The 24,545-nt window shown below is 39.0% G+C and overlaps 1 protein-coding gene across 1 annotated transcript in view; it reads right to left on the bottom strand.

Annotated features, from left to right (window-relative positions):
• The window catches only part of PKIA (cAMP-dependent protein kinase inhibitor alpha), a 45,832-nt gene extending 21,507 nt beyond the window's left edge, over positions 1 to 24,325 (bottom strand). The window contains exon 1 of the mRNA XM_057384339.1: positions 24,037 to 24,325. The gene's annotated coding sequence lies outside the window, so the exon portion shown is untranslated. The remainder of the gene's footprint in view (positions 1 to 24,036) is intronic.
• Positions 24,326 to 24,545: the final 220 nt, after the last annotated feature.

Genomic DNA, 24,545 nt, shown 5'->3' with positions numbered 1-24,545 from the left:
GCAAGTCCACCTGCAGTCTTGTAAAGGAAGAGGGGGAAGAGAACAGCAATTTCATATTATTTGCAAGACCCTWAGTCTCAAAGATGACTTTTTCTTAGACAGAGTGGACTGGGCTAGGATTCTCAAATGCAGGAGGTGGCTTAAAGGGGTAATTTTCCACATTCATATGCATAACCACATACATGCATAATAGCCAAGCTATCCAAGAATATGATTCAGCAAGGTTTAGTGAGTGGGACTCTCCCAGAGTGATGCACTTCAAGTCTCTATTATTTAAAACCATGTAAGTAGTRCAGCTCAAACTCAAATCTGTAATGATATTGTTCTGAAAGCAAAGAGATCAAGACCTGAAGAGCAGAAACACTTGAAAGGATCTCCTTTGTGGCAAACAACCAGTTTGAAACCTCAAGAATGACCCAGAATCAGGTGGAGGAGAAGAAAGCATTAATAAAGAACGCTTCATCATGGTGAAATCTGTTATTATGTGCAGTTTGTATTTTATACTTTGCAGTATTTATGGGCATTTGGAAGACAGGCCAAACAATTTCTAGCCTTCCCAAAAGTAATCCTTTATATTTGCCACAATATGCTTGAAGGTAGGAACCTTATCAGCCTCTTTTATATGTCTGTGTTTAAAAAATAATTAATTAAGCTGAGAAGAAAAAAGCAAAATAAACAACAACTCTTTTGCAAAATAATCCTTTGTCTCCTAGGATCATTTTGTACACTTTGTATGGAGAACTATGCACTGTAAAGTACTTCCCTGACAAGTTTCCATATGGTAGAACTAGATAGAAACTAAACAAACAACAACAAAAAAAAAAAACAAAAAGGCTTGCATATACTAATATTTAATTAGCAATTGTGCTGCATTACACAATCTGTCCAGATACTCAGATTTAAGGTGAATTTCTAGATGCAAACCCAGGTGCCCTGATAAACACAATACCCAACCACAACCAAGATACATACAAGTTCTCCAAAAACACAGCGACTTAAAATCACTGTTAGTTACAGCTTTGAATCTGATGRTCAAATATTTCTCTTTTCCCCAAATTCAACTGAAACTAAAGYTCAAATGCTTAACTCATATTCCTCTAATGTCCCAATTCTTCACCTACAAAAAAGAAAAGAGCCAAATGGATGTAGCAGTTTGGGCAATTTAAAAGCCTGTGGTGGAAGCATATAAGTGAAGTAGAATTTTCTGGACTCTCACAGAGCTCATTGATTTCAGCCAACCATAACAAAATGCCCAATCACTTTAAAAGATGGCCTATTAAAAACCACATATAGTAGACATTTTATATCCAAGCCAAGAAAAGTATCCAACCAAACACATATTTCCTATAGCGCAAGTTCTTAATTCTACCTTGCTACTTTCCCTTTCACAAAAGCTGCTGAGCCCTAAGAAATGTTAGAAAAACCTAAGAAGAACTTGAACATACAGTTCTTGCCACATGAATAAACCAAATAAAATAGAATAAGGTGTAAGCTATGTTTTCTGGATATGAGCATAAAAACACAGGCATGAGCAGAAACAGCAGAAACCCGCACAAAATTCCTGAGAGGAATTCATGTTGTCAGACTACACAAATCCATCCGTATCTGAATAGCTTACCCGAGCTTYGTGGCCCTGCAAATCACAGATTCCCTCCAACTTTTTACTACCTGCTGGTGGATAAGGAAAGGAAGCACCAGCTGTCTGCTTACAGTAAGAATGYTTATGTGGGCAGAATATTTCTTTAAGTCTTCCAATTCTTAAATCCTKGCACAGGGAAAAACCTCTCAAGAGYAAGAATCACCCACAGATGTGACTTCCTGGATACCRTTTTCCCCATAAGAGGTAAGCAGCAGGTATAAACTCAAAGAGAAAGAAGGTAAAAATATAAAAAAATGTTGCTCAAAATCTGAAGCAACCAAACCCACGTCTCATAGTCACTATGGAAATGCCTGGATCGAGTTAAAACTAAACTTTAGCAATAAAGAGAATAAAATAATTAACTAATTKGGAGGCAATGAAAAGACATATGGGAAGAGAGAAATAATGTGCACGAAAACAAACCCAAACGGACTCTCAGACTGAGCAGGAAGAGAATCACCTTGAAGTGCCTCATGAGTGAGATGAGACTAATTTTATTTTTATTTATTTTATAGTTGTCATTCCTACTGAGAAAAATSTTGGGATGCTGACAGCTATCTGTAAGTCTCTATTCCATCTCAAGCAAAATTGCCCACCATTAGACCTAAAAAAACCATAAAGAACTGTAACACCACAGAAAACTGGTAGAAAACAAAAATGTTCCTATGCAAAAGTTGGAGTGTTCAGGATTAGAGAACTTTGAAAATTATTTYATCTACCCATGTAAATAGATGTACATATACCTGCTAAGATGAGTATCATTCAATACTCACTCCATCTGCATAACTACTTTATTCTAGACATATTTAGCAGTAGAGTATAAGTCTAGAAGCTTAGTAGTTTCTGACTGCTCTACCTCCTCCCCATCACCCAGCAGCCTGAGGGGATGGGGAACRGGAATGTGCAGTCACATCACCTGTAACAGTTCCTCTCTGCTGCTCCTTCCTCCTCACACTTCTCCCCTGCTCCAGCAGTGGTCCTTCCCATGGGATCTTCCCACARGCTCCAGTGTGGGCTGGAGTTCTCTCAGGAAACACCAGGGAGCTCTGGTATGGCAGGAGAGTACCTATCCTGTGCCTACTCCGCTGTGGTCTCCTCCACAGGCTGCAGTGGAATCTCTGCTCCAGGGCCTGGAGCAACACCTCCTCCTCCTCCTCTTCCTTCAATCTTTGAGCTCCCTGTGCTGTGTCTCGCAAACTTTGTTTCTTTCTCCTCTGCCTTTGTGTTCTGGYTTTTGCATTCCCTTSCTTAAATATGTTTTCCCAGAGACACCACTGACCTGGCTGAAGAGCTCAGCTGTATCCTGCAGTAAATCCATGGATATACCTGATCTGTGTCCAGCACGGGGCAGCCCTGGCCTCTCCTCACAGACCCTGCCCCTAAAGCCACCTCCCTGCCAACACCTACCCAATAACAAAATTCATATCTGTCAGAAGATAGTGGCTATAAATGATTGTAACTACTTACTGTGCTTTCCAGTGTCTTCCCTAAACTCCACTAAATGCTGAGACCGCCCTTCTGCCACTCCCCTTTACGTKAGATTGAGAAATCACAAATGTGAGGATCTCATCCTCACAAATGGGGATCTCATCCCTGGTATCTAACAGCTGATAGGAGGCAGCCTCTTTCCAAGCACAGGTTATGCGGATAAGCAGTTAACACCCCGACAGGTAGACAGTAAGGATTCTCTTCTCTACTCACCAGCTTCTACTATCACAGACCAAGAAAAACTCAGTGCTCATGATCACTGTAGCCATGACTTTCACACACACCAGAATCAATGCATTTTCCCCAAGACTGCAGCCCTGTTTTACATGAGAAAGGACAAGGGATCTTATCGGATATTTTGAATAACTTTAATACAAGATCAGCTTTGACATTTTTAGGTTTCTGTACCAAGAAAGGTAAAAGAGGTGTATATACCAGCTTTTCAAASTTATAGCCTATTTCCAAAGCCTGTAAGCATTCACTACAGAAACTAAATTACAAGTTTTTTCAAGATCACATCATATTCTTCAGTTGAACTAATGCCTCTCCCAAGAACCAGAAGTACCAAGAATGCAAACTTACGGTAAAAAGTAACACRTTTGGTTTTGGGTCTACTCTAAGCATTGATTATCTTATTCATAAAGTAAACACTCCAAAAGAAAAACGTGGAAAAAGAAAACATTTGCCCATATGCCAAGTCTGGGTGATTAATTACAGTATCTAGAGACGCATATCTTTAGTTTCAGGTGACCAACATGAGATACTACAGAGGACCTCATGCTTCAGAAATTAGTATGAACTAACCTTCACAGRAGTATTTAGGGTTAAGTAGCGAAACAAACTAGCAAATGGAAGCCTCTTATCACTTCTGAAAATCTGACTTAATGTAATGTTGAAATGTAGGACACCACCCATGAAATTTGAAGATCAAATGCAAATTTCAAGACCAAAGTTGATGAAGAAAACCCCCACATAGATTTCAGCTAAGTCAGTAATACATCCAGACTATAAAAAACATTAAGGGAAGAAATAAATGGGGGGGGGAGGGGAGGAGGGGTGGGCAGGGAAGAGAAAACAAAGTTTTTTTTCTACTCCTAACCATTTAATGCCCACATTTTCTAACATGGCTATTTACGACTGGATTAAAAGCTTCACTGAACATGTGCTCCACAAGTAACCTTTAGGTAAGTAAATTTTAACTTYTAGTGCAATATATTTGAAATTTGCTGTCTCAACCACAAAGAATTATCTTTTCTACCCTTCCCTTTAACAAAATTTTCCATTGCTACTACATACCTTATAACTACAGCCTCCTCATGATCCAGTAGAAACACCACCAGTATTTTCAAACAAATAGCAATGATATTTGCACAACAGATAACATTCCATATTTGTTTTCATCAGACTCCAATGAAATCAGAGCCAACCTAAAAACGGAAAGATGATGTATCTTCAGTTCAGAAAAGCTTTTCAGCAGTCTGAATGAAATAGCATTCAAATAAGACACATCTTAATGCTAAGCCTCAAAGTCTTTCTGTTTTAAATCTTTCTTCACAAAATGCTTCTACTCCTCCTAAGTAATTTGCTTGTTAACTCTGTCGGGAATATCTCTGAAGTATGACAGAATCAAGCAATATTTTCTCCCTTTTATATTTTGCCACTTTTCTTGCTCAACCCCCTRTGAGGATTATTCAAACATTAGCATTCAGATATTAAAATCAATGCAATTGAAAAACATTTATKTTGTTAATCATGAAATATAAAAGTTTTAACATACAAAGCACTGAAAGGAAAAAAAAACCAAGAATCTGGAAGGCTAACTGAAATAGAAAACTATTTCCCCAGAGGTGACTTATGAAGACTCACAAATTCTGGGCACTTCATTCCTGTGTGAAGCACTGCTTAATCCACAYGTCTTGACATGTGTCCCCTCCTTTCCACAGAGCTATCGTTCATTATGTCATTACTGGATTAACAGATTTATAACCAGACAACAGTGATCTACATGTGACAAGATGTTTTTTGGGAATCTTCTAGCCTTTTGACTTGTATGCCAAATGAAGCAAAGGTATCTGTAAAGTCAAATTTGGTTATTGCCTGAAATTCCACATATATCACATTACATAACACGACGATCCTTAGGTTCATTAAAGCTATTTTTCCTAAGTTCTCTTGTTTGGCCTAGCTCAGGATACCATTTAAGYGACTTCAAAAGCTAATGGGTTCAACAGAAAGTAAAATCAAACTTTATCAAAATTTCCCCAAAAAAATGTAAATACTGAAGGATTTTTTTCCTTTTCTTAAAAAGATACAACTGGACTGCTGAGAACATGTAAACATGCACTGATCTCAGAGCCTGACAAGCAAAAGAGGATATGAAATGAAAAACATGAAAACAAGGAYAAATTTAGTGCAATGACCTCCTCATGATAAAAGCAGAATAACAGGAAAAGGCATTCACCATATTTGCTCTAGGCATATAARCAGAATGAAGGGGGGTTGTTTATTGCTAAAAACCAGACCAACTCTCCATAATTCCATGGAACACAAGCACACCTCTTCCATTCATTACACCAAGACTAAACAAATGCTTCTTACCCGATAAAGTTTAGTTGGAACAATTTYAGTTAACTTTCCAGTTAAATGACAACTTGAAGAAAAAATAACCCAGATAAGGTAAATAAAACAAACCAACACCTGTAATTTGATTAAATACATAATATTATTACACTGCCAACAAAGGCAAACTAATTTAGTCTGATTATTAAGTAGGTAACCAAACATTCCACTGAGCTCTAATGTTACTGCATGAAGTTTTTATGAAGCAGCACAACATTATGTCTTTCAGATGTTACAACACTACCACCCAAGTCTTTCAGAGCAAATCCAGACAACTCTCAGATAATTTTTGGTCTGTTCAGCTTCCTATTATGCTCTTTTTTTCTGCATTCTTCCTACTAATCTTAGGCTCTCTAAAATAACAGTAATAGAGCAGAGGAGCTCCAGAGACAGTACCATGGCTGACACCAGATAARAAGGTTCTTAGAAACAAATCCTGAGGAGATACATCTAGAAAAATAAGTACTTCAAGTCAGTTCACATGCATCATTAGGAAAATTACTCTSATTATTCTCTTATAAGGCTGAATATCTTTTCCCTTAAAATACACAGAGCCAGAAACATGTCACAAGGGTATTTCTATTTGCTTTGAAGAAGACTGGAAAATATTGTGCTGATCATGGTCAACAGCAAACAGATGACGACAGAATTTAGTAGCTACAATCCAAATGACAGTTTGGTTATAAGAAAGCAAGAATTACAAATAGGAAAAAGAAAGTAAAAACTGTAATAGTGCAGCATGCATAAATAGAAAAACTGTGCTCTAAACRAAGTGATTACTTCATGCTATGCGTCTAGCAACACTATCACCAAATAAACTTTTCTTTTTCCTGAGAATCAGAAAATATTCACTAGCTTTCATTAACAGGTCTGTACAGACAGACTTTGGCAGTTTAAAATGAATACACTTCAGGAGAAGAAGTTAGAGGGTCTCCTAGAATAATGTTACCAATATTCACAATTAAAAATTAAGAAACAAACAAAAAAACAAAACACAAAAAACCACCCCCAAATAGTCCTGAAATTCTACACTCTCTAATGAACTTCTGTGGTTTCTTGTGTCATTCCCTCCCAGTACAATACGAACAATATACTKTTATTAATTTAAATTAATTTACTTCCCAGGGTTGCCTTATGTTTCACAGATTTCAGCATGTGATGGAGCTTTTCTTGAATATCTTCTATGTGGGTGGATTTTATAGAAGGATAAATTTAGTTTTCAAGTCCTGTTGCCACATATCTGTGTTTTTCTGCACCAGAGTAAGGTACATTAAACAGTGATAAAGTCATTAATATCTAAATATGGAATTGCTTATTTTGTTCACATCTCATTGTCTTAGTAAGAATAACACTTCATGYGGCGGCATATGGAAAACAGAACTCATCTCTTCATAAAAAACACTGTGGTCACGTCTTGCAGGTTCAGGGGAAAAGCAGCTTGCCATTACTCTGCTCCACACGTAGAAGTTTGAGACCCATTTCATCTTGGCACTTGAGCATTGCTCTGCTGCATCTGGATACCCTCAGGCATAACTGAAGTTCTGTCTCTTACATGATCTTAGATCGACTTATGCCTGTGAAATAAGCACTGTGTGATGGAAAAGCTTGTCTTAAATCTAATAGCAAAAACTGAGAGGACTTCCAGAACTGCTCATATATTTTACTCCAGAGACCATTAAAACCAATACACTTAATCTAAGGAGCGTCATCAGAGACGGACGCTTCCTGGTCTTCAGTACAGAAATCGTAAGACTTCAGAGTCAGGCATCCTCGTCCACAAAAAGGCACAGGACCAGAAGGAACACAATTGTGCTTGTAACTGATAAACCAGTTTCAACATACTCTTTATACTGGWTGGTTCTGTCCATGGGTTCCTTGAACTGAGGACAGTCTGGATTTCAAGCCTCCTCCTTCTTTAAAATGAAGCTATTATGTGGAAAATGAGCAGTGAGATTCACTTCATCCCCATCTCCACACAGAAGGTKTGTGAATTAAACTTGGACTCTGTGTCAGGACTGATGTGTCTGTATAGGCACACCTATTAAACCACCACTCTGAATCACAGTATAACTTTGGAAGGGATATCTGGAAGCCATCAAGACCAACAACCACTTGCTCATAGGTAGGCTAACCTCAAACTTCAGTCTGGCTGCTCGGGGACTTCAGATGAATTTTGAGTATCTCCAAGGCTGGAGGTTTCCAGGCATTTTGCCAGGCTGTACCAGTGCTAGCCATTTTTTAAGTGAAGGATTTTCCTTTCATGCAGTAGGAATTTCTCTTATTGCAACTTGCAACTATTGGCACTTATTCTTTTGTTGCAGACCTCCAAGAAAAGTCTGTAAGACCATCATTACACCTCCTCGGGTAGWGCTGTTACATCTCCTTGTAATGTCTTCTCCATGCTTGACAAACCCAGTTTCCGCAGTCCCTGCTTGCACACCGTGTGCTCCAGCCTCATGGTTTTTGTAGCCTCCACTAAACTTGAGTTGCCATGTCAATATATCCCCTTTGCAGCACTTGTCCAAATGAACATGATGCTACACTGGTGCCTCTTAGCAAGTTCAGGATCAGTCCTAGTTACCAAATCTCAGGTGAGACAGACTRTATGCAAGTACAAAGAGTCTGGCCAGCACTTCTAAATGCTTATTATTTTTAAGTAAAATAGGAAAGATTAGAGTCTTGAAWTCAGTTTCCTAAAAGCTGTATGTAGTTCCCAGATATTTTCTTGGCTCAAGAGCCCAGTCTCATTAAAAGCACGGTAGAAGTAAAGGGCACTAATTGAAAGAAACGTTGGTTAATTCAMGGTTAGCAAGTTTAAAAAGTTGTGGTTATCACCATGTCACAGGTGAAGTACAGCCCTCAACTCACACAACTGAGCCTTAGCAAGATGATTCCCTGACATTAGTACAGCCTGCTCTAGACCTGCTCCTTCCTGACATACAGTACCAGTAAGTAAATATTTTCCCTTTAATCACACATCTGCACAGAGTTTGTAAAATTAAATTTTAGCTTTCTACTTACTGGGGCCCAGGTTTACACTGAGGTTGATATTCCTTTGTATCCTGGTACAATGCAAAATGGTAACATTACAGCCCAAAGCCATTAATCCACAAAGGATTAAAACACAACACTAATCCAKAAAGGATGAGAGTTCCAACTCTTCACAAGCAATCTGTCCTCTCAGCTTGTGGTCTCAGGGAAAGCCTACCTGAGTTTCTACTCACAGGCCTGAGACTCCAGCAGGCTGCYTGCATGAACCAGGCACTAAAGATCCAACTGTGAGACAGGACAGAATGTTTTAAATTACTGTCTGTGTAATTAGCACAGTAACAGCCACCTCCTCATCTGGGGAAAGACCTGTTAATTACTTCGCTGCCTCCTTTCGGCTACCATTTCTTGTCCTGAAGGACCAGCTGCCCTTTTTCTCTTCCTTCTGCTCAAAATCTATTTCCCCTTTAGAAAAGGGGACCACTATCTACCTACACCTCCCCTCCCACATATCAGTATTCAATTAGGAACATACCCCTTGATATTTTTTAAGCCCCAAACAGTGCTATAGATTGAGTAACCATTAAGATTTGATTAATTAAGGYTGCAGAAAGTAGAAGTATACTCTGATACAAAATTAATGCAAAGTGTTCTCAGGATACCAGCTTTAATTAACTTTACTGGAGAATTTTCACAGGCTGAATTCTYATCAGATTATACCCATACAGTCAAAAATATGTAATTTCTCAAGAGAAGATGAGGATTTGCATACTTAACTCCTAAACTTGCAAGAACACACATTGTCTGGCCTTCAGCTCGATGATAGCTTAAAGGCTGTTACACGTTTTGCGTAACATATTCATCTCACACATATACATATTCTATCTAATAAAGTCTTACATATATATACTATACCTACAAGCAGAGCAGCATAATACAAGAGGCAGAATTATTATGTCCTTTATAAACTGGCCCACAAACGAGYCTTTGGAACACAAAGGGCAAGCACGCATTGAAATACGACTTTCTTTCTAAAAGAACTTTAGAAGTAATAAAATACTAATAGGAAATTGTATCTGTTAACAGCATCTGGGAAAAATGACTTACACATTTTTGCACAGAGGTTTCCTCTGTGATATATTGCAATTATGAATTTTCAAAGCCTTTTGTTTTTAAACTAAGAAATAGTAAAAGAAGCTAGGAAAAAAAGCACAGGATGTACAGTAAGAAAAAATCACTTAGACATATGGTCAGAGCCCAGAGAAGAGCTTCATATTTGCTCTTTGAGAAAAAACAAGAAGAACGGAGAGGGTTATAAACATAGACTGATCTGGAACAGCTAGGGACTGAAAACAGTGGATTCTGCAAAAGCAACTCTCATATGATGTTCTGGGCACAGCCCTGAAAAACAAGTATTTTCTAAACTGTGAAGGTTTGGGGACTTTTTGTTTGGTGTTTGGGATTTCTTTAGTGTTTTTTTGGTGTGGGTTTTTTTTTTTGTTTTTTTTTGGGTTTTTTTTTTTTTTTTTTTTTTTTTTTTTTTTTTAAGCTGCTTCTCAGAGACTCCTTGAACAATCTGGTTCATTATAACTGGTGAGCTTTTTCTTTGCATTTCTTCATCTTGTATTTCATGTGCCATTTTCAATAATTAATTTGAAAGACCCAGTCAGCATCCTCTGACAATGCAACAGATACAAGGGTTTCTCTTCAAGCTACTAGATAACATGCATATAGCACAGCTGGCAGTCTTCTGTTTTCACAGCAGTCTTTATTATATCTCCTACAAGAGCAGTAGCAAAGATAGTGGGAGATTAAAACAATCCTCTTGATTTTTAGGCAACACGCCGATGTCTGAAAGAATCTTACCCTGTCRTAGATGGAACAAGGAGCTGTAATGGACAACAGCCTGTACCAAAGCTTAAAATACAAGAAGACAAAAACAAAGTTCTTATTGTTCAGTACAAGGAGAAAGAACCAAGACACACAAAATAATGACCAGAAATTAATGAGGTGTAAAGTGTTTAAATGAGCCAAACCAAAGTGATGARTCATATGGAAAGAAACAGAAATGTCCAGTTTCTGTGACTAACAGTTTTATAGTTTTACAGCAAGAAAGGGGCCATTTTAGTGGATTTAATATGTAAGTTTGCAATGGACAGGATCACAGAAGCATTACATGTAAACAGACAAAATAGCACTACTCATGCTGGTCTTTTAGACTGTCTGGGACAACTCTTAACCTGCTTTGTGCTGGCTTTGAATTCATCTAAGAAACATTCTTAGGGAGCCTTTTGAAGAGGTATTTTTATGATACTGTGAGAAATTTGCTGTACTTACATATACTGAGTACCGACACTTCTGACCAAGTAAACTTAGTTTGCATTTCTTTGGTTTCAGARTTTTATTTTAAAAGAAAGATTTGTGTCAAGGTAAGTAATCCATCGGAAAACAGTTTTTTTCCAACTGGTACAAAACAGAAGCTGTACGAAATCCTGCAGCTCTCCAGATATTCACAGCACTTTAGRGTGCTTCTGAATTCTGTTTCTACTCTCTGCTGTAGGAAAAACTTCCCTCTTGCTTTTATTTCTTGAGAAGGGTGAGAGAAGGGGGTGGTAGTCAGGGAAGAGACAGGTAAGAGAACACTCACAAATACTGCAAACCATTGCAGAGAAAGAGCAATAAGGGCACAGCRTTTTCCTTCAAATAGAAACTCATTGGTATTTTCTGAGGAGCTAAGACTTGTAACTCCATCTTTTACGAATCTTTTCARAGTGGACACAGAAGGAGCTGCTAACAGTCTGTGCCAGTATGGATCKAATACTTTTTGGGAAGTCATTCATCATACATATATGACAGACACAAAAAAAGCTGCATTGGGTAAGTCTGAAGAGTGCAGAAACTACCACAGTGTTTGACCAGCATATGAGAATAGCATCAACTTCTGTTTTCACCAACTAAGATAAGCTAAATAGTGTATTTCTTGTAATCTCCAAAATATGCAAAGCCAGCATATTAGGGTCTCTGACAGAATCTATTTTCATTAACCACCAGTGATCTACATTAATTATAATCCTGTCCTTTAATATACTTTACATTTATAGCTTAGCTTTTTCTACTGTTTTGTCTCGTCATTATATTTACTTTTTTCRTAGAGGTATTAGATTAGCTTTGACTTCTGTAATTTCCTTGCTATTCCAAAAAAATTTAAGTGAAGAGTACAGAAGCATGGAAAAAGGAATGATGAACAGTTTAGTTTGAATTTGAGTGACACTTCATTTTTTTTTAAGCAAGTTTAGCCAACAATGTGGGACAAATAAATTCCACTCTTTTTGGTAGTTTATATACACATAGTAAGAGAGTAGAAAACTGGTCGCAGATGCCATCTGAAGATAAGGAGAATGTGACAAAAGTTCCATAGAAATTAGTGGACTTCATAAAAGGCTTGTAGAAAAATTTCCCTTGAATACAAAAACTGTCTTGCCTATTTCTTCTCCCAGGAATCTTGAGGAAGGAGTCAAAATTATTTCCGTTATTAGATGAAGTATCTTTTCAAAAAGGCACTTCAGGTAGTGAAAACTACGGTAACAATRATTAACTACTTTCTTTCTGAAATTGTTTATTTGAAGAAACACAACTTTAGCTCCCTCAAAGCACCTGGTAGGAAGTTTGCATGTTGAGACAAGTCTCATAAGTGTAAACATGTACTTTTTATTCMGTTTCAGATAGATAGGAAAGCATTGAGCACATCCTCTTCTGCGCAACTGTAGAAATAGAAATTACTTGCCAAAACAGGTATTTTTCATCAGAAAACTTAAGGCTAAACCATACTTTCTGATAGATCCTACTGGACCTGCCCCAACAAATGAAAGGGTTGAAATATTGCTCAATGCAGGTAGCAGAGTAGYTTCTGTAATTTTTAAAAAATATAAGAAATTTAAACAACAACAAAAAAAGTCTACCTGTAGAAAAAGCAGCAAAACGTGCCAGTCACTGATACTAAAAAAGATTCTGGTTACGTTAAAATTGTGTGTTTCACAAGTACTTTGCAGACTTGTCTGATTAAATGTCAGGATGAGACTAGGCATTCCCATTCTCTGCACCAACATTGCAGTTTCCAAGGAAAGGACATGCACATGTGTACAGTCCAAGTAAGTGTGCTGTGGATTACCCAAATGCAGATAGTGAGGCACTCAGTTGGCACTTTAGAGCTTATTTTAGTCTTTTTTTGTTCTCTTGTGTTCAGAGACAAAAGGGTATTCAGAGGACAACAAAAGATCCTTTAARAGTAACTGGTTATTGTCAGATATAGTTGTGTGCAGATTTCCCAGGTGAAATCAAACAAATCACTACAAAAGTGAGAATTATGTTCTCATCAGTTTTGGGRTGAAGCTCTGGAAGCAATCAGTAAACAGGGAAGGAGAAATACAAAGAGAAACTAACCAGTGTTCTGCTTTGGTTAGGTTTCAAACAATCAAGCACTTGAAGGAATATAACAAATTAAACTTGTGAAGAGTTAGCCCTTTCAGTTAACAGACAAGCCAGCATTCAGSAAGGCCTTGCATGCAACCTTCTTTATTTATAGAACCACACAGATACCAATTTCAACTGTGTCTCACTCTCAGATGTCATTCATGCCACCTTAAATAACCAACAWTTCTGGTCAAATATGTCTAAAACCATCCTCAAGGGTAGGAGGGAAGAGACTTTACACTCAGCTGATTGGGGGCAGGTACAGAACAGCCACTTCAACAATTTTACTTTATCCCTAATAGGCTTCTTATTTATCTCTCTTCATATTTTATCACTTGTAAACCTAAGACCTCTGATTSAATGCTTTCAGCGGCTGAAAGGGTTTAAAAAATCATCTCTTCCAATTCCCATTTTACCTTAACTTCCCACAATTAATGCCTCTTTCTTTATCTTGCTTTTAGCTTTCAAAGGSTGCTCCTGCATGGAATAAACCCTTATGCTTTGCTATTTAATGCTACTGAATATTTTCATGCTTCTCTGAATACTTTTTCCTTTAGTGATACATCAGCTGGGTTAGATATAAACAGCCTTCAAGCAAGTATAAGATTTTGGCTTCCAGTGAGCTGGCTAGTYGGAGAGAACAGCAGAAACCAATAAGAGAAACAAAACAAAAAACCCAACACAGAAGCCTTTGTTCCTTAGTTTGTAACAAATCTTTACAGCCCAAACTATAAGATAGAAGCACCTAACTAAYAGCCAAATCTTTTCAGCATACATGCAGAAAATAAAAAAGGAGARGAAAAGTTCAGAGCAGAGATCGTGGCTACCTTTACTTTGGGTGACTCAAATTTTGCTATTACTAATATTACTCCTTCACTCATATTGGGGTCATACTTGTTAGTTCCACAGAGATGGCAGTTCATATGGAAGAAGAGAGAAAAACTCAGCTACTGGACCAACAACTGACATACCAACATTAGTGTGCATATAACACAATTAAGTTTTTAGATCTTGTATTTTTAACTTATCCCAGGACATGCACCAGGTCCACCCTCCCATTCTTCTGGTGAGATTTAACTCCTATTTAACTCCTTTCCAATCTGTCCACATTTATGTCCTTCCTTACAAATGGATCTCTTACAACGAAAGAAGCCTTGGTGACAAAATAAAAGTCCAGTATTTTGGCCACTATTATCAGAATGTTAATTACACTATAAATTAGCTATAGTGGGAGAATCCCACTATAATGGGAGAATCCACAAACTAAAGGTGCTAAATTATGAATTATCTCAGATTTTCACATCACTCACTTTTAAAAAAACCCTTATACAGAAAGCAAAAACTACTGAAAGTAACTATACCTGTTACTATGAAAACCATGATACTCCAAAATATTTCTGCTTTCCTTAAGAAGGCTTTCAAATATGCTCAAAAAATAGATAAAGTAGAACACTTCACTAAAATTACTGCTCTGTGAACAGAACATGAATACTTCAAAAAGGGGGATGGGAAGTTGAAATTTCTTCAACAGAACAAATGGCAGATATAATTAAGCAAGTGTTCAAAAAGTGTCACAGAAGCAACTTTGGCTGAAAGACAGGTATCACAGGATGCATAGAAAGCTTCCACTGTTTTCAGTGGTTTGAACAGAGAAAAGCCAGACAAATTAGCTAAAAATCTGGCCTGCCTCAATAGCAGCYACACCAAAAAAGAGTCAGGTAAACACAGAGGCTTCTAAAAGGAGAACTTATTTKCTAAACAATATGCAAATCACCTACTGGGAAATGGCTTCTAACCCACAACAATTCCCAAAACAAGTTTTGCCTTGTTCAGAAGAATAAGTTGATGTAAGTCAAAAATGCTGGAAAATCCTTGGYAACAGTTTAACAGTCATATATGAATGAAACTGTCTTAGTCCTCAGCAGTATTCACAGTTACCGTTTAACTTAAAGCAAAGATTGCAACTCTGATCCTGCTGACAACCATTCCATAAAAAAAAAAAAATCCACCCAAACTCAGAAACTCCATACTTGCCACCAAAATTAATACAAGAATAGAATTATGAAATATGACGAGCAGCCCTGAGAGCATAAGGAATCACCACTGACCACAGACAAAGGCAACTGCTCCTCTCCAGAGGAGCTCGATAGAAGAGCTTACTTGCCACAAACATGACTGGACACCAAAATGAAGTGCTCAGGGGCTGCCCTAGACTCAAAAAATAGAATGTTCAGATTACACAGTCTGAAAAGCAGAGGAAACCTGGAATGTTTTCAGCGCTTCTTTTTTCTCCCACTWCAGCAGAATATTAAAACAATATACCACCACAGGAAGATGGGCATTCATTTGGACACTGACCTCAGAACAGTGCTACAGTTTTCTTCTTCCTAGARTTATGCCCTGTAAATGGCTTAAGAAATCATAAACAGTTACTTAGGGTATGCAAACTGTTCAAATAAACATTCAAGACAGTAGTTAAGAAATATTGTGCTACCAAGAGAGACACAACTTTAAACGCAAAAACTTTACACTAAAAAATTCAGTAAAAAAATATACTCGCAAAATGGGTACCAGTCCCTGTCTTAGCCAGACCAAGAATACTAGAGGAGGATGGAAAAACATAAATGCAAATGAAGAGTGGACCTGAAGGACTTGGAAAACTTACACAACATGTACTTGCATAGTATGCTATCCCACTAGAAACCCTGCTTAGCAAGCAGAGCAGCAGTCTGTAACGGATGAATGGTCTTCAAAAATTGCTTCTATGAGGCACAAAAGTGAAAGGAAAGAGAATTTTCTGCCTGGAAGGAAATAGCACAGTTCAGCGTGCTGTAGCAGTCATCAGAAATCAGTACCTTTTTCTAGAGATTTGCATAAATAACTCCCTGATCTGCAGTCTTATTGGCTATACAACTGTGGGAAAACAATGTTTAAATAACAGCTTTCATCCCTTATTTCCAAATGTTGTCAATGAAAATGGAAGTGCTGAAAAGAATTTTGAGATCTTCCATGATGCAAGGAGCTACATAAATAATACATTTCTCCAGTATCTGAGARAAAGAAGATAACAAAACTGGGTTTTTTTGCTCTTCGGTCTGCACGGCGATTGCCTAAATGTGTACAGCTGAAAAGTGTGTGACACTTAGCTAATGAATAATACCATGCAAACCACCTTCATGTGATTCCTTCCTTAAATGCTAATGAAATCATTCCCCATTATTAGCTAATATTAAAAGCCTACTGTTACATGAACATGTAATGGATACTAAAGTATCAGTGAGGAAGTGATATTGGATGCTTAAATTTCTTACACAGTATCTGTGTTCCTCTGGGTGCAGGCTATCATGTTCGTCTTCTATAAATACCCATTCAAACTTTATTTCAGTTCTGGAGATGCTTTGTGCACGAGGTGGGGATGAGTGAAGGCTTTGCACCTGTTTTTCACCATGTAGCAGGGATTTTCCTTTTGTAAAAYTGAAGAGAATATTGCCATTGCCCCAGTCAGGTCATGTAGTACCACATCAGGTATACACAGAAAAAATAGACTTTAAAAGGACACGCAGCAGTGGTGGCATTATTTTTGCATATTGTCACTTASAGTGAATGACACTGGCATCAATACAATTCTTACTACCATATAATATTGTAGCTGCCATTCAATAAATCAGCACCTGTACTCCCTGCAGGCAAATAAACACAGAGGAAAAGGGAAAGGAAAAAAAAAAAAGTGTTCCCATAAAGCCTCAAGCTATTCAGAATGACTTAAGAGAACTCCCTATTCAGGACAAGTATTTTGCTTGGAAAAGGTTTTGGTGTTTGTAAACATTCATAGCCTGTATATAAACAAATATACGATAAAATGGGCTTATTTCACTGACAAAAAGCTGCAGTTCCCTTAGGCTTTAAAGGAATGCTGTAATCATTTTGATAAGCTATGTCTCTTTCTCAAGTCATACAGCTTCTATATTTATGCAGACTCCATTCACATCTCTTATCACGCTTTGACTCCATGAGACCTTACAAAAAACAGTTACTTAAAATGCAGCAGTCTATTTTTGGCTTTGTGTGGTTTGTTGCTGTTTTTTTTCTTTTTTTTTTTTAAATAAAATGCTTCACATTATGCCTGCCTTTTAGAGTCTCAATTATTTTCACATGCTTCAATTCTTATATGCATTAACAAATCCTATTCACTTACTTTCTGCTTCTCATGTCCGAGCTCAAAAACATTAGCCCAACTCAGTAAAGCTGCCATCGTCCAACTATTTTAAAACAAGAGTAACACAAAACGAAGGGTTTATGAAGGAATTTCTGTTGTTCTGTAAGGCTACATACTACATTTGTTCTTTCCTACATTCAAAACGAATTTTTGATATCCAGCTATCAACTTTTATGTCTCCTGATAATGGTACCAGTACCTCAGTCATAAAGCATATTACTGTATTGATTCTACAAGAAAAAGGAAACACAGAGAGACACAAGAAATCAGTCTAATTGAAATGTAATTAATAAGTGGAAAAATAGGCACAGTGAAAAAAGGGAAAGAAATGGGATGTACATATGAAATTATTGTACTATGAAATAGAGTTTCTAAATTCTGCACATCAGAAATAAATTTTCTGGAAATCTAAAAACTAGTGTCAAAGAACAAGTCAAATATGCAATAGAGTCCATATGTGCAGAAAGAGGACATAAAGGAAGACAACTGTCCTTGAGGAAAAGAAGAATGTGGCAGAAARTCTTGACTCATGSGAAACTGAAAAGGAAACAATTGTTYAATGTTACTCACATCATGTCAATTAAAAAGGCCCCACATTAAATCATTAGGCAACAAATTTTAAGGGACAACAAAGACTTTTCTTTCTTCCACTCTACATGCTCTGAATCATGCCAGGATACTGTGGAGTCTGTGAACAGAAATCAGACCAAGCAAACACATGCAGTGAGGACAAGATGCCTCCTGCAATTAAATGTGATAGTGCAAACATTGCTTTGTGCMCATGGAACTCCTAATCAATGCTGAGCACCAAACACTGGGAGACTGCATCAAATGATGATTACTCCACCTAATTTATCCATTACTTGTCTAAAAAGCCTTTACTGGAATTTTGCCAGCCATCTTATTTTAATAGCAGATTTATAGTCTTACAAGCTACATTGTAATATACCACACAATTTTTCTGCTGAACAAGAAGAGGTTTTTACCCATTCTAAATAATTTGATCTGGCATCTGACAGTCACTGCTCTAGTGTGAGCAACCATTTAAAAAATTTCTTAGCAATACTAAGCCAAACAATCAATGACATCTGTCATGTACCACAGGCAGAAAGATTTCCAAATATATTTCATAAAAAAAAAAAAAAACCCAAAAAAAACCCACAAAAAATCCAAAGGTACTCATCCTACTAGTTATGAGGACTTTTTACTAAACTTAAATGAGACACGTCTCTAGTTCCTTTTTTTTTGTTATGTATTTTTTTCAGTGTATAGTAGTGTTTTCTTGGAATTCATTAGCAACAGATATCAAGAACTTTCTGTGCCTTAAGCAAGCACCTTGGGAAGCAGATGAGTGTTTGTCCTGATTGCACTTTCAATCTCACTTTAYATCTCAGCAAACTGACACTTCATATCAAGAATTTTTCTTGGTCTATCTGTGGATAGATGATTTCAAAGGAGAAATGTTTTTAATGTCCACTTTGACTGGGTTAGGAAAGAAAAATAAAATTCCAAGAAAAATGTAGARAGMTGCAGATCAGAAATATTAGGCAGAACTCTAGAAATTCCTTGAAAGCAAAACTGAGAATCCAAGTTACTCATGAAACTGAACAAYGAAAACAGGAATTGATGGAACATTCATTTACCTAAACTTAGTCAGTTTAGAAATGAATTTTCCATGAAAAAAAAGATACATATTTATTAAGCAAGAGTCTGGTCAAAACTAAATTTCTGCAATGGTTTTCTTTCCCTTGCTTTCAAGTGTGAAGGTGCTGTTGAGCTGGGCCTGGAGGAAATAACATCAGCTGAGCGCAAGACTAACARGCGTAGAAAATCTGTGTGCTCATGATTTTTGCAGCACTTGGGGCTGRCTAGCTATCCAAAAGGCAGCAGGCATTTCCAAAGAACACCTTGTGAAAGATTCAGTGACAGCTCACTCAATGAGCATCACAGCTTTGACTCTTCTGGGGAGTTTACCTCTCTCCTACCTACTAAYGACCAACAAGTTAAGTCAAGATGCTCAACAGGAATTAATTTAAGGCTGCTKCTGAAGTAATAATATCCTTTACCAACATGATCCACAGTATTTTAAGTGAGGTTTAACATGYACTATAAACAGAATCATGGAAGGACCATTAATAAGCATATGTGCTATTTTAAAACAACAGGTGGTGAGATCGTTTCACCACAGTTATGCGCTCACCATATGTGTAAGTGGAAATTCTGTAGGAGGTAGAAGGCAAATGAGTGAATAGTTAGCAAATATATATATTATATAATATATATTATTACATGGATATATTAAGATCTATATGATCTCATTAAAGCTGCRGCACATTTCACGGGCTAGCTAACTGCTGCCAAGATAACTTCGATTCACCTCTGGATTATTTGGAATAGCTGCTAGAACAAAAATGTGACAAAAAGCAGCAGTCAGAGTAAGAGAAACTAAGATTGTATGTTGGCATTAGACCTATTTGCCTATCACATCTGATGAATCATTGGGACATGAGTGTAGAAAGGGAGACAGAACCGTGCAGAGACCAGGCAATGGCCATAAAGGCAGGTTATATTCCCCAGGAGTCCTGTAAAGGCAAAGAACAGCAATGCAGCCAACTTCTAAATTAATTTTAATAAAGATTAGAAAACAAACCTAATTCTGCTAGAGATGACTACACTCCAGCTGACATGGAAATTCTTCTACTGCATTTSTTCCTCAGAATTCCTATTTTATATTTGGTTCAGCCAGAGAAGAAGAGCTGAGATACCCTGGAATCACTTTACAATCACAGAAATATGACCAGCTCAGAAATTCAGCATGTCTTCAGTATGTTAGAAAAAACAAAACCCACTATCATATCTTACTGGTTCTACCATAAGAATTAAAGAAAAAAGAAATTTTTTAATCTGCCATTTGGCTGGGACATTTGCACCAACCGTCCTGTAAGGGCCCATTTTGTATTGCTTTCTCCTCTGATATATTTTAACACTGGGATATATACTGGAAGCATACAGTTCTTGCACAATCAGATCCTTTCTTTTATAGCATTGTCTTAATAAAGTAATTTTCTAAGAGCAGATGACATGGACACTTTCTCAAAGCCAGTCGCTTGACGCATCATGAAAACAATACATATAAATGGATCAATGCATGCACTGCTGTTTTCATGCAGTCCCCTTCAAGGGAAAGGCTTCAATCAGCTTCTTTTGCGAGATGCATACATGAACTCTGTGTTTCTATCTCCACATTTCATATTAAACTCAGGGGCTCATTATCTGGGTTGTGAAGTGCTGACTTACTTGACTATGTCAAATTCAAAACAAAAAGATAATCAATACCTGTCTTGTTGCCACCACTAATACATTATAAATGGATGAAAYGCTCAGTTCTCCTCAATGATTGTTACCTTTGCAGTTGACTGGACACTCACATAAAGATCCTCTATTGACAGTAAGTCCAACATGAAACCATTTGCACGGTAAGAGATGAAGTTTTAGTTTGTGTCTGGCATTTATTTTTCAGTAGCATTTTTTACTCTCCTAAAACCATTAGCTATTGTACATGAAGGACATGCATTTGGAAAGTGTGAATGCATTTGTTCTTCAAAATAAAAATGGTATCACTACTGTTGAAATACTCTTGATTGTTTCCATATGCCAAYGTACACAGTTTCAAGTTCATGGAGTAATATCTGTCCCTTTATACCCTGCTCAAGCCTTTCTCTGTGGAATTATTAAACYGGAAAAAATAATCCAACTGAAAGCCTAATAAAAAATGAAAAATGACCTGCTTGAAACATGGTTATTTCAGTTAGTTCAAACAGCACTTGGAAACATCATTTTTAGACRTTCTCATAATAATAGAAAATATATTTAACTGAAGTGTTTCATCTCAGCCCTTGGAAAGGACCCCAAGTGAAATTAAACCTCAGCAACTTCAAGTGCATTCAAGGTCACTGGGTTTTCCAGTTTGTTCTACTAAGGAAACAAGTCTTTTGCAAACACACCCATCTGGTTCCCACAAATAAAATTTGGTAAATGAACCTGCTGGTTCAAAGGCTGACTACAGCCTAGAAATCTCAAAAATAGTGAAGCTCTTACAAATCTGAAGAACAAACCAGATGAAGTGTTCCAAAATAGAAGAACCTCTGAGGAAAAGACAACTAAATCTCAGCTGCTACCCAGTCTGTCTGGCACCAACCAGCTGGCCAACTAGGCTGCTCTTCCAGTCAGTGATGATGTTGCCCCAGATCACCCACAATACAGATGCTTTTCTTTGATTGGCAGAAATATGGAAGTTACAGTAACAGAAGGAGGAAGAAGAGTTCTGGGAAAGAAATCTGTAGGAAGTGGATTTACATCAGTTACACCATTGGATTAAACYCACAGTGATAATCAGATACGCATTTATTTCTATGGACACATGCACATTACACCATTTGCCTTTGAAATACACAAGAGAAAAACAAAAGTAATTCAAGTATGCAGTGTGGCCCTTGRTCAACTACTACTTCATCTGTTACCATATTGTTTTAAAAAAATGTCAACTAAGAGTCTTGAAATACTAGATTTGCCAGGAAGCACAAARAGCTGAACTTGCTGTGATAATATTGTGTCAACATTAGTGAGTACCCATTCTACCCTGTGTTTGCAACAACTGACCAGGAGGCCATTACTTCATTTCTTCACTTCAGTGAAGAAATTGACTTTATACAGAATGGGTGGACTAATATGCACAGCATCTGAACTCAGCTACATGGTTTCTTTTTCCAACCAAATGCAACTACAACAAGAAATCAGCCAAACATTCCAAACACTGCAACCTCTGAAACAGTCAACRATGCTTTACTCTAGAAAGGAAAAAAAACCTAAAAAATGTCCTAACCAATGCTTCCAAGTGTACTACAGGAACAACATAAAAGCGTGGTAGATGAAAGACATGGGTTTGACAAAAAGGGTTTTTTCTAGTTTTAAACACACACATTGGATGTGCCATGACATGCTTAAAACAAGCCTATACATGATCACAGTTCATGACTGTGCCTCGGAGAAAAGATTTGTCTGTTGGACTGATTTCTGACACTGCAATTCATCACTTACTCTTTGTTTCAGCCTTGTGAAGCCTCAATTGTTTTTTATACACGTTTTCTGTCCCTGTAGCCCTCATTTGCCYTCTGCCTACCCAGCAACAATACTGACCGTATTTAAACATCTTCCCAGAAATAATGACAACAAACAAAGCAACTCCCTATTACCTCCCTCAATATTACTTCTGTCACTCTAGCACCGTGCCCAGAGGCTTCAAGCACAACCAAGACTCGCACAACTGACTGAGCTTCTCTGTGAAGGCTTGGGTAACAGGATCCGTGAAGATGCACATGCAGGTAAATAGACATTGAATAAAATAACCTTCAACTTCCAGTATCCTGTTGCCTTTATCATTAAGAACAGATTAATTYCCGATCCTTTACTTTCCAGAGACACGGTCACTACTTCCATTTCCAAACCACACAGAATCATTAACCATTAATTACGCAGATAGTGCTTATTCTAATGAGCTGCCTTTCAACGCCAACCTCCTGTATTGCCATACCTGCTTCAGGGCAAGCCTTTTTTTTTATAGCAGAACAAAGTTAAACAAAAAAAAMCCAAAAAACAACAAACCTTCCGATCAACACAGAAAACAAAAATCAACAAATATCACCAGTGCATCAGGCACAGAAATAGGTCAGGCAGATTTTTTGTCCTTCTAATCAATTCCAAAACACTATTCATTTGATGTTAAGACTTATGTATGTAGCAGAATGTGGAATATCAACAGCCAAGCTACAATCTCCATGGATTCTTGTKTTTTACACTTCTACAGGTGACATGACAGAACAGCAACTCACTAATTCTCCCATTAACAAATAAATGCATTTGAATTTTACTGATATTTTGTTTGTCGCGATCCTTGGGCTAATGATAAAAATGAATAAAAGGGAAAAAACACACAAATCTTCGAAGAAGTCGACAGAATCCATTTTGGCGTAAGGGCCGGTTCTCCAACTTCTACACTCCATCCCGTGAAGCGACTCACAAATCCAGGAATATGCATGAGATGACATCTTTTTTTGCTCCTGTTCYCCTGAAGCCCTTGTGCCCTAAGATGTCTTCCCCGTCACTTGAGGAAGGCGCACCGGAGCGGGGAGAGCGGGGGCACCCGGGGCACAGTCCCGCACCTGTCGCAGCCCTCCCGCTCTCGCCCCCGTCCTGAGCTGCGCCACTGCCAGGGTGTCCCCACCGCCGCGACATCCCCCCGACACGGGCACGGAGAGCAGCCCGGGCCGCCGAGCGGGGAGCTGGCACCGAGCCACCGCACATCCCGGCCATGGAAGATAAAACGCAACACCGTGGCACTTCGGAGAGGGCAGCCTCGCCGCTTTTGGAGGGAGCCACGGCAGAAGGGAGGAGGGGGCAAGAAGGAAGCTACGAGCCCCAGCACCGCTCCGGACGCTGCCCGGGCCGGGCGGCCGGCAGAGCCAAGCGGGCGGCTCGCAGCGGGAGCTCCGCGTTCCCCCGGCCGGGCAGCGCCGCAGCGTTCGCCCGTCCGCCCCCGCGCCCGGCAGCTCCCGCTCACCTTTCAGCGACCGGCTCAGAGCATCTTCTTCCCTCCCTCCCTCTCTCCCGCAGCGGCTGCTGGTGGCGGCCCGGAGCCCCTGGGCTCGGCGGGTGCCCGGCGCTGTTCCTCCCTCAGCCAGCGGCAGCTCCCGCTGTCACTTCACCCCCACATCCCGCCGGCGGCGGCGGCAGCTGCTGCTCCTAAATTCACGGCGCTCCGGCGGCATGAAGTCATCCTCCCCGCCCCCTCCGCGGGCCGCCGCACTCCGCTCCCGCCGCAGAGGGGGAGACGGCCCGGCCGCTCGGCCTCCCGAGCCCCGCGGGGCCCTGGCGCTCCACCCGCACCGGAGGGGCCGCGGCGCCCCAGGGATCAGCCGTGCCCGGCTGCCCGGAGGCCTGCGAGGGGCGGCACCGTCTCCCGCGGGCGGTGGCGGGCCGGGGGACCCTCCCCGGGCACGGCGGCGGGATGGGCCGCTCCGCCCCGCGCCGCGCCAGCCGTGCCCTCCCGGGGGTCCCCTCCGCGGCCGC

Source organism: Malurus melanocephalus, unplaced genomic scaffold, assembly GCF_030028575.1.
Source record: "Malurus melanocephalus ecotype Western Australia unplaced genomic scaffold, MMel_1.1 scaffold_701, whole genome shotgun sequence".
NCBI classification, from domain to species: domain Eukaryota; kingdom Metazoa; phylum Chordata; class Aves; order Passeriformes; family Maluridae; genus Malurus; species Malurus melanocephalus.
Note: the sequence above shows the minus strand (reverse complement) of the source record. Positions and strands in the feature narration are given on the sequence as shown.